This window comes from Salvelinus alpinus, chromosome 1, assembly GCF_045679555.1.
Source record: "Salvelinus alpinus chromosome 1, SLU_Salpinus.1, whole genome shotgun sequence".
NCBI lineage: Eukaryota > Metazoa > Chordata > Actinopteri > Salmoniformes > Salmonidae > Salvelinus > Salvelinus alpinus.
This window is the reverse complement of record NC_092086.1, coordinates 95,665,158-95,671,157: the sequence shown is the minus strand read 5'-3', so window position 1 is coordinate 95,671,157 and position 6,000 is coordinate 95,665,158. Positions and strand designations below refer to the sequence as shown.

Below are 6,000 nucleotides of genomic sequence, written 5' to 3'. Positions count from 1 at the left end.
GAGAGCATCCTGTCGGGCTGTATCACCGCCTGGTACGGCAACTGCTCCGCCCACAACCGTAAGGCTCTCCAGAGGGTAGTGAGGTCTGCAGAACGCATCACCAGGGGCAAACTACCTGCCCTCCAGGACACCTACACCACCCGATGTCACAGGAAGGCCATAAAGATCATCAAGGACAACAACCACCCAAGCCACTGCCTGTTCACCCCGCTATCATCCAGAAGGCGAGGTCAGTACAGGTGCATCAAAGCAGGGACCGAGAGACTGAAAAACAGCTTCTATCTCAAGGCCATCAGACTGTTAAACAGCCACCACTAACATTTAGCGGCCGCTGCCAACATACTGACTCAACTCCAGCCACTTAAAAATGGGAATTGATGGAAATTATGTAAAAATGTACCACTAGCCACTTTAAGCAATGCCACTTAATACAATGTTTACATACCCTACATTACCCATCTCATATGTATATATACTGTACTCTATATCATCTACTGCATCTTGCCATCTTTATGCAATACATGTACCACTAGCCACTTTAAACTATGCCACTTTATGTTTACATACCCTACAGTACTCATCTCATATGTATATACCGTACTCTATACCATCTACTGCATCTGCCATGCCGTTCTGTACCACCACTCATCCATATATCTTTATGTACATATTCTTTATCCCTTACACTTGTGTGTGTGTGTAAGGTAGTAGTGTGGAATTGTTAGGTTAGATTACTGTTGGTTATTACTGCATTGTCGGAACTAGAAGCACAAGCATTTCGCTACACTCGCATTAACATCTGCTAACCATGTGTATGTGACTAATAAAATTTGATTTGATTTGATAAAACTCTCATCTGCCCCAGAGTCAGTGAGCACCCTTAGAGATTTAGACTGGTCTCCCCATAGCAGTATAACAAAGGAGGAAGTGCGGTTATTAATGGAATTAAGAAAACTCCCAGTCTGGCTCACCAGAGTAGTTGTGCCTACTATAGAGATAGGTCTCTTAACTGCGCAGGTGGCTATATAATGTCCTGCAGCCCCACAGTACAGACAGCTGTTGGAACTCAGCCTATGTGAACGTTCTTTCGGCGATAATCTAGCTCTGCCCAGTTGCATAGGTTCCAGAGTACATGACTCACCCGTCGCTGATGATTCTTGAGGGAGCTCGGGTGGCTTCGGATCCTCTCTGAAAAATAGCCTTCGGGGACTTCCTGATTCCTTCGAAGGTGAGCGAGCCACTGCGGATGAACGAGTGTGACCCAGGCTAGACCTCTCACTCCTGCGTTCCCTTAGCTGCCCATCAATTTTAATGGTGAGGGCGATGAGGGAATCGAGGTCCACCGGCAATTCCCGAGTGGCTAGCTCATACTTTTTCTCCTCAGATAGTCCGTGAAGGAAGGTATCAAAAAGGGACTCCGGATTCCAGGCACTCTCGGCGTCCAGCGTGCGAAAGTCAACAGCGTAGTCTGCCACACGACGAGAATTTTGACGTAAATCCAGCAGTTTATGGGCCGCCTCTCTGCCGGATACCGGAGAATCAAAAACCTTCCTCACCTCTGCCATAAAGTCCTCCAGATGACGACAAACAGCGGATTGTTGCTCACAAACTGCCGTCGCCCAGGAGAGCGCCCTTGCCGACATTAGCGTAATAATATATGCTATTTTAGATCAGTCCAAAGGAAACAAAGATGGCTGTAGCTCAAAAATAAGGGAGCATTGAGAAAGAACCCCGGCAGGTACCAGGATCCCCAGAGTATCGCTCAGGAGGAGGTAAGCAGGGGATGGTCTAATTTACTAATGGGATGGTCTAATTTACTCAACAATCAAACACTGTATCTGTTTAGATTTCTTAATGAACCAAAAGAATATATAGTTATTTCCAGTGGTGTTAAGTACTTAAGTGAAAATACTTTAAAGTACTACTTAAGTAGTTTTTTGGGGTATCTGTACTTTTACTTTACTATTTATATTTTTATATTAACTTTTACTTCACTACATTCCAAATGAAAATATTATACTTTTTACTCCATACATTCTCCTTCACAATCAAAAGTACTCGTTACATTTTGAATGCTTAGCAGGACGAATTCAAGCACTTATCAAGAAGACATGTGGTCATCCCTACTGCCTCTGGCCTGGGGGACTCACTAAACACAAATGCATCCTTCTTAAATAATGTCTTGTGTTGGAGTGTGCCCCTGGCTATCCATACATTTTCAAAACAAGAAAATGTGCTTAAGGAATGTTGAATGATTTACACTTTTACTTTTGATACTTAAGTATATTTTAGCAATTACATTTACTTTTGATACTTAAGTATATTTTAGCAATTACATTTACTTTTGATACTTAATTATATTTAAAACCAAATACTTTTAGACTTTTACTCAAGTAGTATTTTACTGGCTGACTTTCACTTTTACTTGAGTAACTTTCTAGTAAGGATATTATTCCCATTTTATTTGGTGTACCCCTGCTGTCGTGGGTACACCAAATAAAAATGTGATTCACATTTTAAAAAATATATATATAAAAACATTTTTTTTATCTGCAACTATATTCAATGTGTGGGACAAAATTGAGACTATGACTAAGAAGTTGGAGCTCTTTTCTGTCTGCATTAACAAGGACAACACACAGGTCTTTCCATAATTGTATGATTTTTTTTGTGTGCAAATGAACTCAAGCTTACAGACAATGTCAAATGTGATACAGTGAAGCACCTGAGTGAGCTGGGTGCGCAATTACGCAGGTACTTTCCCGAAATGGACGACACAAACAACTGGATTCGATATTCATGCCCTGCCTCCAGTCCATTTACCAATATCTGAACAAGAGAGCCTCATCGAAATTGCAACAAGCGGTTCTGTGAAAATGTAATTTAATCAGAAGCCACTGCCAGATTTCTGGATAGGGCTGCACTCAGAGTTTCTTGCCTTGGCAAATCGCGCTGTTAAGACACTGATGCCCTTTGCAACCTCGTACCTATGTGAACTCGGCCCTCACTAGCATGCAAACTAAATACAGGCACAGACTGTGTGTGGAAAATGATTTAAGACTGAGACTCTCTCTAATACAATCCAACATTGCAGAGTTATGTGCATCCTTTCAAGCACACCCTTCTCATTAACATGTGGTGAGTTATTCACAATTTTTGATGAACAATAAGGTTTTATATGTAAGATGGCTAAATAAAGAGCAAAATTATTGATTATTATTATATTATTTGTGCCCTGGTCCTATAAGAGCTCTTTGTCACTTCCCATGACCCGGATTGTGACAAACTCACACTCATTCTTATTTTTAATAAATGTATCATATAGTGTGTGTGTTGCAGGCTTACAATGATAGCAAAAAACAACATTTGAGAATGCACTGACCCTGGTGCAGCTGGAGGTTGAATGTTTGAAGGGGTACGGGACTATAAAAAGTTTAGGAACCACTGTATTAAGGTATCTATACTTTTACTCAAGTATGAAAATTGGGTACTTTTGACCCATTGATTCTACAATGTAGTATACCACCCCAGGCCATACTGGACCAAACACGTGGGACAGTACAAAGGTTTTCTCATTGGGCACACCTCCTCCCAGTCAGTTCCAGTTATGGCTCTTTCTGCCCTCCTCCTGAAATCGTCGCGCAATCCGATTGGTCCTCCGCTGCAGCGTGAGGCCAGAAGTAACCCATCTTCGTATCACACTATTCGTTGCTGTCAAAAACGTATCTTGTAGTTGCGTTAGGTCATCATAGTGTGATTTTTGTTTGGAAATGCATGTCTGAACCAGAGTGAATAAATAATCACCCATCCTTTGGGATAAAATATCCAGGATTGCTTGTCGGTTTATTTCACACGGTGAGTATCTTAAGCTCATTACGAGTACACTGACTGCCTGTGTACAGTATAACGCTAACTAGCTAGCTGCCTGTATATAACTACACCTTGCATGCCATTGTGCTAGCTAGCAAGATGCCGGTCTGACTAGCTAGCTTGGTGCAAATGTCAGTAACCCAAACTTTCTTATATGATACGCATTCACATCCACCAGATTTGTATTGAGACGATTGCGTTTTGATGAATTTGATTATGGTAGTCAAACCATAACGCGACACAGAATTAGTAGTTACTAGCCTGATTTGATGTAGCTAGCTAGCTAACGTTTGTTACTTTGCTCGACATAGGATTCCCATCCATAAGCTTCACCAGTTTTGGGCCAGTGCGGGGGAGACATTTATTTCCCATCCTTAGAGTCAACATGGACTCGGGGGTAGACGTAACATAGTAAACATAAATCCGGAATACTCCATTTAGTTTGCTGTTTCGTTTAGTTCGTATGGTATGTATTAATATGTGGGTAATCATCCAATTTGTATGCTATGCTGCAAATGTCAGTTTGTGAGCTATGCTCCAAATGTCAATTCGTTTTGGCTAATGTTTATTAGGCTAGGAGTTAAGGTTAAAGGGTTAGGGTTGGGCAGTGGTTTCTACTAGTTCTGGGTACTTTTTAGCCGTGTACTTTGTCCACTTAAATTAACTATGCTACTTTTTTACAAGTCAGTCAAGCCCTCTCCCGCATGAATGAATGATAGGCATTAACTAGGCTACTTTTCAATTCGCAAGTCAAGTCGTCAGCTGAGCGCTCTCTCGTTAGAATGAACGATATGCATCTTCTAGCGATCTATTGATAGGACAAGCGCTTGTCAGTCACAAAGTGAGCGATGACATGGAAACACTACTGGTTTGACAGTCTGCTGTCTGTTACGCCTCACTACCTGGGTGTGTGTTGTCCACTTAGCCTATTGTTTTTTGGCACATTCATTTATTTTCTTTTGCGTGTTTCATATGCAGCCACGAAATGCTGGTGCGTAGGCTTAGTGTGATTTGATTTACGAACGGCAAACTTTACTAGTATATAAGTTATAAATGGGTTCGAACTGATTAAATACAGTCTCATATATCCTTGCCATTCATAAATAATAGAACGTAGTTATGTCTATGGTATCGTAACAGGACAAGTAAACGAAAGATCTTGTTTGTATTTTTGATATGAAGTCCATCAGGACTTTCCAGACAGACGTTAAAGTGAGTGACTCGTCAGTAGCCTACCAAATCGCATTGGTAAGAGCCATTCATTTGACTCTCTAATTTGTTGCCTTTTTGGTGTTTTATCTGCAGATAAATTATGAAAACATTAGATGAAGATGATGAGTCCTCCTCACTGCAGTAACATAAGGTAGGTTAGTGGAGCAATAGCCTCAATCTGGCCCAAAATATGATAAAATAGATTGAATTGTTTTAAAAGCTAATGACACTTATGGTATTTTCAGAGATATTGATATAGGTCTACTGATTTAATCAAAGTGTTGACAATGGACTGCTGTTTTCAGTGAAGGAAGGCCCATGATTAACACCTGCTTCATTCTTCATTCATACCTGTATTGCAGATAGCTGAGAATTCCTCTTAAAAGGAAGTTTGAAGCCTGTGGAAGTCAGCAGACTCTTAAAATTATTTAAGAAGGAATCTGTGGGTCAGTTGTTAAACAATTACTTTTTTTTGAATAAATGACATACTGCAGTTCACTTGTTGAAATTCTTTCAATAATTTAACTGATGTTCAATCTTGTCTCTTAACATGTATGTACCCAAAACTTAATTGAGCATCTCTTCTGTTTATTTTAGAGACCAATTTTTCTGTTGGTGAAAAATCAGGTCCTATTAAAAACCTACTTTATGTAAAGTTGTTGGTGCTATAGCTTGCAAAATAGACAAATGTGACTGTAGGTGACATACTGTTTGTTTCTAACAACTGTTTTCCTCAAGAAAGTAAAATCTGCTTCATGTTTTATTTCCTTGCCACGATACTTCAGAGTATCGCGACAACACTGCAATAAAGTGTTCAATAATTTCACTCTGTATTTAGGATGGAATCAAGCTAAAACACTGAAGTTGTCCGTGATGAGATTTGAACACGCAACTTCCTATCCACCCCGAACAATCGCC

At 40.4% G+C, this 6,000-nt stretch overlaps 1 protein-coding gene across 11 annotated transcripts in view; it reads left to right on the top strand.

The window, feature by feature from the left end:
* The first annotated feature begins 1,647 nt into the window (after positions 1–1,647).
* LOC139535806 (acetyl-CoA carboxylase) overlaps positions 1,648–6,000 on the top strand; it is a 61,214-nt gene continuing 56,861 nt past the window's right edge. For 8 of the 11 annotated variants that reach the window (XR_011667207.1, XM_071335690.1, XM_071335674.1 and 5 more), the window contains exons 1-3: positions 3,700–3,855; positions 5,176–5,233; positions 5,445–5,528. The gene's annotated coding sequence lies outside the window, so the exon portion shown is untranslated. Of the gene's footprint in view, positions 1,773–3,697; positions 3,856–5,175; positions 5,234–5,444; positions 5,529–6,000 lie in introns of those variants that run through there. The other 3 variants (XM_071335629.1, XM_071335644.1, XM_071335638.1) reach the window with 3 other exon arrangements.